The sequence below is a fragment of the Nanorana parkeri genome, unplaced genomic scaffold (assembly GCF_000935625.1).
Source record: "Nanorana parkeri isolate BGI_ZX_2015 unplaced genomic scaffold, ASM93562v1 scaffold125, whole genome shotgun sequence".
In the NCBI taxonomy this organism is placed as follows: Eukaryota; Metazoa; Chordata; class Amphibia; order Anura; family Dicroglossidae; genus Nanorana; species Nanorana parkeri.
The window spans coordinates 2,023,478-2,034,003 of NW_017306393.1; positions in this window are offsets into that span (position 1 = coordinate 2,023,478).

The following is a 10,526-nucleotide window of genomic DNA, read 5'->3' on the forward strand; positions in this document are numbered from 1 at the left end:
AGGAATATACATAAATATTTTCCTTATTCCTCCTTTCCCCGGCATCCGGCACTCCCCTTTGCTATCCGGCACTGGAATAAGGGCAGGCCCTCTCCATCTTTCCTTATAAAGTAGGTCCAGTGGTCAGAAACCGGCGACCAATTAAGCAGTGAAGTGAAGCCATTTTGGGGACCGGTCACATGGAACCAAGGAATAAGGTAAGTAGTTGTACTTGTTCCTTTCCCCCAGCCAGGTAAACATTGAACCAGGGGACCCCACTGCATGGGTAGGTTCAAAAGCACCCTGGAGCGGGATTTTAAAGTGCACCTGCATATGAGGGAAATGTAAAGTTTACCATTGCTGACCTTCTGAAAAATGCTAGTTGCCTGGTTTCTGAGTCACTGGCCCGCGACAAGCATGGAGCTAGTGAAGGCAGAAGATAGAACTCTCAATCTGATCTGCATACTAGTGACAAAACTTTGGATCTATGTGACAGCCAGGGAAGCAGAATTTTCTGAAAGTGCAACAATGGCAGCCTGTTTCCTTTCCACGTGTTTCCATTAAAAAAAATGTTTCCGCCTCCATCTGTGACCATTTTTCTACAAACGTCAAGCAATTCTCAATTCTTTCCCTTGCACCCATGGCAAAATAATTCAGCATAAAGAGAGGATTTCCTAGAATTCTGAGCTCCTTTTCCCCCTGTCTGGCTCTCCACAATACAGAAGCAAACATTTCCACCAGCCAGCCTGCAAAATAATGACACTGTCTTTTAAGCTGGCCATACACCTTTTAGATTATCTGCAGATTTTCTATGGTCAGATGGAAAAAGTGCAACAGATTCCTCCATCTACGCTAAACTGTGTGGATGGAGGAATCTCCCCCTGGGCCAAGCTTCAGTATCTTGTTAGTCGGCCCCGCTGGCTCTCAATACCTGAACAATCTGATTGGATGCAGGCATCGTTCAGGTCTTTTGAGAGCCAGCGGGACCGACTAGCAAGATATTGAAGCTTGGACCAGGGCAGGGGTGTCTCTACACCGGGTGACACTCCGCCGTGTCGTCATGGCGCGTGTGACGTCACATCATGCATTGACTCCTGCCGGCGGCCATCTTGGTGATGGATGCCGTCAGAGAGAGGAGGGGACGTTCACCCGGCGGGATGAGGTATGCAGCAGGGTCCCCTCCTCTATCCTGACGCTGTCAGGCTCTCTGTCCATGACTGAGTGCCCAACTTTTTAGGGAGGGGGGTAACACCAAAATGAATCAGTCATTTTGGTGTCACCCTTGCAGTGGTGTCACCTGGGTGCGGGCCGCACCCCCCGCACCCCTCTTCTGACGCCACTGGCCTAGTGGGAGATTCCTCCATCCACATAGTTTAGCGTAGATGGAATCTGTTGCACTTTTCCCATCTGACCATAGAAAATCTGCAGATAATATATCTGCAGCACAACCCTCAAGTGTGAATTGGCACCATTGAGTATAATGGGATTCTTCATGATGAGGTTTGTCGTGCTTTGAGGAAAGTGCGGCAAAATGCTCGGGTGTGGATGAGGGCTTAATGGTAGTGATGGGGTGATTATGTGCTATAGTGTCATGATAGGAAAGGGGGGGTGATACTAGATGCCGATCTTATGCAGCGTTACTGTTAAGGGGATTGTGGTTTTTTCATTGTGATATTGGGTGATAAAGGGTTAATATGTGGGTTAGCAGACTGTAGGTCGGGCAACATTCAGATTGGCAAATTTGTGGCTGCTCAATTGCAGCCTTTATGTTGCCCAGGCATGTCCCTAGCAGGGGGTTGGTGGCCTCTGCATCATCCAGCTCTGGCAGGCGTGCCTGCCCAGCTCACTAGCATCACTGGTTGCCAGGAGCTGGGTAGGACGCCGGTTAAAGCATCCCAGGATGCCAAGAGCTGAGCAGGGAGATGAGTATAGAACTTACACATGGGAAGCTCTGGCCAGAAAGGGGGTGGCAGACATTGTGCACAGAGCAGCCATGGCGCTCTGCCTGCTAACCTCCCGCCCCCCGTGACCCAAAGAGATTCCACCTGAGGCAATAGCCTCAGGCTGCTTCATTATAGGGATAGCAGAGTGATAGAGAGAAGGAGAGAGAGAATACGTTCCACATTTTCTCATTAAAAAGCCAACCTTGGGAGGCTGCAGCAGGGCTGATGTGTGTCAGACATTTGTGAGTACAGCCAAGACCTGCACAGGCACCAGATGCTGACTCTATATTATGCCCCCATATAATGCACAAATGTCCTGGGGTACTAGTTTATATTTTGTCCCCTAATAAGCATACAGGCTCATAGATGTCAGCGCTTCATACATAGTGTCCTTCTGCTTAGCACATAACTCCTATTATGGAAGAGGAAAGAAAATGAAGATGAAATGGACCAGGTTCTGAGATCACCTAATACAAGAACCTTTGTTCCACCTGTCATGTATTACAAGGAATAATGCCCCCCAGCCTGTAATGGAGGGAGGATGGTAGAGATCACCTTGGTATCACATGAACTGTTTTCACGCTTCCTAACTAGACTAATACAGAACGATGGGAGCTCTGGAGGACTCTGCGGCCTCCACAAGGACAGACCTCTGGATCTCCTCCAGGATCCATGGGATAAAGCACTAATATGATTTTCAGCAGCTGGCAGCAGTGCTATCACTTCAATTATTAATCACATTACATAATTAGAACGTTTTACATGAACGAGGGGTCAGCAGAACTCCTTGGATGGAAGATGGCTGAACTGACCTAGATTTTCCTATTCACCGAGAACCTTTAAAGGGGAGCTCCTCCTGTATGTTCAGAATATAACATGAAGGGATCATTTACACTGTTACATTTTTAACCCACACGCTGCAGTGACAAATACGACATGTCCGCTTTCTAGTGCATTGGGAGGCCCATAGAAGTCAATGTCAATGTCTCTGTGAAGGTTCCTATTGCTCCATGTCATGGTATATCTGTACAAAATAAATCAAAGTTACTGGACTTGCTGTATTTTTTTTGTTCCTGAAGACATTTTGCTGGTCATCCCACTAGCTTTCTCAATTCAGAATGAAGTTATTTCACTGGTCATCCCACCAGCTCCCTCATTTCAAATGAAGACGTTTCACTGGTCATCTGACTAGCTTTCTCAATTCACAATGAAGACTTTTCGCTGGGAGTCTGAGCAGAGGTCGAGGCAGGCGGCTGGGAAGAATAGTGAAAGTTCAAGCAGAGGTTGAGGCAGGTGACTGGGAAGAATAGTCGAAGTCCAAGCAGAGGTTGAGGCAGCGGCTGGGAGGAATACTGGAAGTTCAAGCAGAGGTTGAGGCAGCGGCACGGAAGAATAGTCAAAGTCCAAGCAGAGGTCGAGGCAGCGGCAGGGAAGAATAGTCAGAGTCCGAGCAGAGGTCGAGGAAGGTGGCTGGGAAGAATAGTCAGAGTCCGAGCAGAGGTCGAGGAAGGTGGCTGGGAAGAATAGTCAGAGTCTGAGCAAAGGTCGAGGCAGGTGGCTGGGAAGAATAGTCGAAGTCCAAGCAGAGGTCAAGGCAGGCAGCTGGGAAGAATAGTCGGAGTCCAAGCAGAGGTCAAGGCAGGGGGCTGGGAAGAATAGTTGAAGTTCAAGCAAAGGTTGAAGTTCAAGCAAAGGTTGAGGCAGCGGCTGGGAAGAATAGTCAAAGTCCGAGCAGAGGTCGAGGCAGGTGGCTGGGAAGAATAGTCAAAGTCCGAGCAGTGGTGGAGGCAGGCGGCTGGGAAGAGCAGTTGAAGTCCAAGCAGAGTTCGAGGCAGGCGGCTTGGAAGAATAGTTGAAGTCCAAGCAGCCATGGAGGCAGGTGGCAGGGAAGAATAGTCAAAGTCCGAGCAGAGGTCGAGGCAGGTGGCTGGGAAGAACAGTCAAAGTCCGAGCAGTGGTGGAGGCAGGTGGCTGGGAAGAACAGTTGAAGTCCGAGCAGAGTTCGAGGCAGGCGGCTTGAAAGAACAGTTGAAGTCCAAGCAGCCGTGGAGGCAGGTGGCTGGGAAGAATAGTCAAAGTTCAAGCAGAGGTCGAGACCGGCGGCTGGGAAGAATAGTCGAAGTCCAAGCATGTGTGCACACTAGAGGGGGAAATATGAAGGTATGACTGGTTGTCATGCAGGCCATCTCTGGCTTCAATACTTTCTTTGTCACTGACCTGGAGCAAGTATGCAGCAAGGGAACTCGGGGGGAAGTAAGAACTCTTCTGTGTACTTTCTTCGAGTCTGTGGCTCAAAGGATATTGAGGCCAGAGGACCAGCAAGACAGCATAACAAGTTATGATTGGGTGGCCAGGCACAAAGTACTGCATTGTAGGAAGTCAAGGGGAATGTCATGAGTTCCCTCAAGACCTAGGTGGGCCAGCTGCTGAGCAAAGTGGCTAGAAAGTACATGTTCCTTATGTCTGTGAAGGTTCTCATTCATCCAGGTCATGGTATATCTGTAAAAAAACAAGTCAAGGCAACTGGACTTGCTGTATTTTTCTTGAAGACATTTCACTGGTCATCCAACCAGCTTTCTCAATTCAGAATGACTTGTACAAAAATTATCTGGGAATAAATATGGTGAATGTTGCTAGGAGGTGTTAATGGTTATTAACACCTCCTAGACTCCAATTATGCAAATGCAATCAACACCTGGTTGCGACTAACAGATTATGTGTATTGGAGCAACATTCACCATATTTATTCCCAGATAATTTTTGTACAAGTCATTCTGAATTGAGAAAGCTGGTTGGATGACCAGTGAAACGTCTTCAAGAAAAATACAGCAAGTCCAGTTGCCTTGACATTTTTTTACAGACATGTTCCTTATGTTCCATACAGTAAACCAAACTTGTCATGTTGCCCTCTGCAGTCAAATTACAGGTTCACTTTAAGAGTTTGCATATTATTTCCGTGTCTATATTCGATTATGTCTTAAAACACTGTAAATTATATGCAGCGCCTTATATAAATATATCTCATCTCCATCATCCCCCGAGCTATTGTTTACTAAAGCTTAGATCTCACTGTGGATTCAGTGCTTATGAGTCACAGCAAGATGTGTTAAGCTGGCTATAAATACTACGGATTCTGTGAAACGTGCAGGAATAGAGAAGTCAGCGCAGGAAACCCCAATCACTTATAGGAAGCTCGCTCTCCTTATATGGCTTTCCCATAAATCAGATACCAGCACAGCTTGCAAAGGGCCACCAAGCAAGTGACAAGCTCGCCTCTCAAGCTGACCATATATTGTTCAAATTTCAGCGGTGTGGTTCAGAGTGTGGCCCCATCTGCACCCCTCCGTTTGTAAAAAGTCTATTTTTTAATTGACTTTTGTTGAAGGACCTGGTCCGAAAATTCTTGTCCGAAAAGTGACTGCAGTCGAAGCCAGTTAAGATCACATTTTGCTGGTTCACTGATGTTGTCTATACCCTTCACAGCAAGTAATAATCTCTGGTGATTTGTGCCTGTTTTGAGTCCATAATACTACCTACCATGTCTAGGCCCTGAAGAAGGGGGAAGTCTTTGATCCCCCAAAACTCGTTGGCTGTTCTGAGTTGTCATTTTCTAACCCATTCTATTATTAAACATTTGTGGACTCTCATACTCTCTTGTTTGGCACTATCATTGGACATGACTGAGGTAGCATAGATGTCCCCATTCTTTCCCACTACAAGCCCCCAAGACCACCCACCACCCGTCCTTGTAAGTAATAATTAGACCACACTCCAAATTGGTATAAAGTGGCCTTGGCAGCCGTTTATTAACAACTTTGATATATAAAAACATACTATATATAAACAATTATGAGAATTACCTGAACAAAGTTGCAGGTCTTTGAAGGCCACACCTTTGATCCGTTACTTGCGTCAGTACTACAACATGTTAGGCCCCCAGCCGCAACACACCGCCCCGGGGACAACCACCAACTGACCGCACCCTATACACCTTGTCATGTATGCCCTGTGCTTATTTTTTTTCTCGCTTCGGGCCTTCCTGTATATATGCGTATATCTTCAACCCCGGATTCCTTTGTATGTGGGACGTTCCGTTTTTGTTAAGAGTGGCCTCACCTCATTCTGCTTTATTACATTCTCACAGATCTTCTGAATATTTGAATCCAGCGCCTCACCTGTACTGGTTCCAGGTTAAAAATCAATGACACATTGACACATGCAGCGGCTGTACTTATGTCCCCACACCACTGAGCATATACATGCATACAGTAATGGATGCATGGCTCTGGACACAGCAGGCTGTAGACTGGCACTGGGGGACTATGCAGGAGCCTGTGCATCCTAATGGAGTACAAGCGCTGTGACATCACCACATAGGCCGCCCATTGATAACTCCCTCCCGCTCCATAACAGAAAGCCTCTACCCTCGCTATAGACCTGGCGCTGGGGGACGGTATGCAGGAGCCTGTGCATCCTAATTGAGTACAAGCGCTGTGACATCAGCACATAGACCGTCCATTGATAACTCCCTTCCTCTCCATAACTGAAGGTCTCTACCCTCGCTAAAGACCTGGCGCTGGGGGATGGTATGCAGGAGCCTGTGCATCCTAATGAAGAAAAAACGCTGTGACATCACCACATAGACCGTCCATTGATAACTCCCTTCTCTCCATAACACAAGGTCTCTACTCTCACTATAGACCTGGCACTGGGGGACAGTATGCAGGAGCCTGTGCATCCTAATGGAGTACAAGCGCTGTGACATCACCACATAGACCATCCATTGGAAACTCCCTCCCTCTCCATAACAGAAGGTCTCTACCCTTGCTATGGACCTGATGCTGAGGGACGGTATGCAGGAGCCTGTGCATCCTAATGGAGTACAAGCGCTGTGACATGACCACATAGACCGTCCATTGATAATGCCCTCGCTCTCCATAAAGGAAGGTCTCTACCCTTGCTGAAGAACTGACGCTGAGGGACGGTATCCAGAAGCCTGTGCATCCTAATGGAGTACAAGCGCTGTGACATGACCACATAGACCGTCCATTGATAATGCCCTTCCTCTCCATAAAGGAAGGTCTCTACCCTTGCTAAAGACTTGGTGCTGGGGGACGGTATGCAGGAGCCTGTGCATCCTAATGGAGAACAAGCGCTGTGACATCAGCACATAGATCGTCCATTGATAACTCCCTCCATCTCCATAACAAGATCTGTATCCTCGGTATGGACCTGGCGCTGGGAGAAGAGCCTGCTGTAGCCTGTGCATTGCGCCTTTAACCTACTCATGCAATTATTTGCAGGCTCCAATGCAAAAAATGAATAATTGCAAATGTTTCCTTTTTACAATATGGGCATTTATTCATTTTTATACACAGGGTGGAATAGGCCTTTATATGCATAAAAACATAGAATACTCCTCTATATTGAGCCATTTTTCTAAGTGGACATTCAGGGCATTATGTGCAAGGAACAGCTCACTATATTTCAGGAACATGTGGTGAGCATTATCTTAAGGCTAATTAACTCAAAGTTAAATCCGCCAGCTCCCATCACTTGTAAACTTTCCTTTTTCCATAGTAACATACTTTTTATTTTATTAGTGACTTGCAATTTTTCTCTACAGAAGACCCAACCCGCTCAATCCCATTTGTTTGGTGCTGCACAAATTCACTGTCAGTGCCAGCAATCCTCATTTGTATATGCTAGCCTTGGCTCTCCGTGTCCGCCAACAGAAACATTATACAAGAAAAATTGTGGGAGGTAAATGTGCTTGGACGCCATCTTGTTTTATAAATATGCCGTTTGTGTTTCCTAGTTCTAAAAATAATTTACATGTATTAAAACTGAAGCATACACCGATAAGACATACCGTTATGATCACTTAGAGGTAAATTGAATAACATTATCTTGTTACAATGGCACCTGGAGGTGGGGGAGGGGGGTTATATAAGGCAGCGGGTGACCATTTTGTCCCTGAAGTTGATGTGTTGGATGCAGAAAAAATGGGCAAGTGTAAGGATTTGAGTGACTTTGACAAGAGCCAAATTGTGACGGCTAGACCAGTGCTTCTTAAAGTGTGGGTCACGACTCCATATGGGGTCCCGCAAGTGAACAGGGGGGGTCGCGATCGGAGTCCCCGGCCAGGACCGCTGGGGGGGAGAGAAGAGGAGAGAGACATTGACCGACGCTGGGGGGAGGGATGAGAAGAGGAGAGAGACACTGACCGGTGATGGCGGAGAAGAGGAGAGAGACACTGACCGACGCAGGGGGGGGAGACACCGACCGACGCAGGGGGGGGGACACACCGACTGACGCTAGGGGAGGGGGGAGACACCGACGCTGGGGGAAAGAGGGGACACTGACCGACGTTGGGGGAATGAGGGGAGAGACACGGTCCGACGTTGGGGTCCCTTAAAAATTTCCTCGGTCAAAAAGGGGTCACGAGTGGAGAAAGTTTAAGAAGGCCTGGGCTAGACGATTGGGTCAGAGCAACTCCAAAACTGCAGTTCTTGTGGGATGTCCCCAGTCTGCAGTGGTCAGGACCTACCAAAAGTGGACCAAGGAAGGAAAGCTAGTGACAGGGTCATGGGCGGCCAAGGCTCATTAATGCATGTGGGGAGCCAAGGAGGCCCTACCTCGCAATTTACAGGACTTAAAGGATCTGCTGCTGACGGCTTGGTGATAGATACCACTGCATGCCTTCAGGGGTCTAGTGGAGTCCATGCCTCAATAGGTCAGGGCTGTTATGGTGTCAAAAGGGGGACCTATTCAATATTAGGCGTGTGGTCATAATGTTATGGCTGATCGGTGTATGTTCATTTATTATGGGTACCACATCCTAACAAGCTACTCACACCCGTAAATTATTGTTATGGTTCCAGGATTTTAGAGGTACCCCAAGCTAGTTCATGACATCAACATTTCCTTACAAATACATATTTTTACATAAAAATACCAAGTTTATTCAGTACAACAAGCCATTTGATCCAATCCATTTAAAATCTTTACAATTCAGTTGTTTTCCTTTATCTGATGTAATGAACAGTATACAATGAAAGTAAGCAATGGAATGGAAGGGATAAGGCTATAGAAGTTTTTTTAATGGATTGTTGTATAAATTGGGTATTTTTATGTAAAAATAAAAAATATATATTTTTCATGAAATATTTGAAATAATGTAGTTCTAAAAATACCAAAAATATGAACTAATAAAACTAACAAGTAAAAGTAAATACTTTATATATATATATATTGGCATCCCACCTCTAAGGATCCGTTCAGAGTCTATTTACTGTTTTTCTCTGCTTGATTAGAACTGAATGATCCTTCTTTTCTCAGCGGGACGGATTAATGCCTGGGGTGTCTGACTCATCGATCGAATCTTCTTTAATGTCAGCACATCTCAGGAAGTCTTCCGCATTCCACTCGGAGCAGGAAATGCGTGATTTCATTCTCGTACCTCATTCACGGCAACTTTTCCAAGAAGCTTGATCCAGACAAAATGTTCTACACAGGCTTTCTTTGTATCCAGGAGGCTAAGAACAAAATAATCTATATGTCAACAAAATAGTTCATCAGAGAATGTCCAAACATAGGGATGCTGTTCAGTCTATGTTGCCGCCCGGAAAATATACATGTTAACACATATAGGTTTATTACAAGGTTGGAAAGACTCCATTTGCGTAAATAAAAACCACATACTTGGAAGTAAATAGGCTTTGCTTATTCAGACCAAATGCATTCTGGGGATAATCTCGTGTAGCAATAACTCCCCGCAAGGAGCCGCTGTTTTCCGTGGCCACATCTAGTCAGTCTAAGAGTTGATTTCTAGCCGAACCCATTAGCACTAACCGCCCTCTTCTGGTGCCCCTAAATTGATGTCCACTTCAGTGTTAGAATGCTAAGGAAACAGTTTATTGAACATCTTGCTTTGGGAGAGAGGGTATAGGGTGTCTAGGTGTCTAGGGGTAACCATCCTCAGCTCCAGACTCACCGGATCTTGTAACAGTAGGAATGCATGTCCACAATCCAAGAAAGAAACACTGACCATGCTCTGAAGTCCACATAGATCCAGGGCAATTCAAGAGCCTGCACTGGTCCTGGTTCTTTTCTTCTCTCCATCTCTCAGGCCTCCAGCATGTTGGAGGCCTCAGGGGATCATCTTCCCTCACTACAGCCACTGCCCACCCCCAGGCCTCGGCCTAGCCTGGGGGGCAGGCTGAACAGGACCCAGACCTAATCCATGGCTGGTCCAGGCAAGAGAGAGAGTGCACATGGCCACTCCCACCCATATATGTACACTATCCCAGCAGGCATCACTGGCTTAAACAAGCCCAGTGGTTGGCTGCTGTACTGTATGCATATTACAGTGTCTCCTATTGGCTGTCCCCCAATATGACAGAGTCTCACTCCGCCCAGGGGGGCACAGACAAGGTTAAACACCTGGGATTAACCATGTAATTGCTACTACAAATCCAGCCAGGCTGTCTACAGCCCCGGCTATCACTAAATGCCTAGTACCCACGTCACCGAAGGTTATGGGCGCTACACTGGTAAAGGAAAAGGGACTTTATGGTAAAGGTCAATATTTGTTCACTGGCT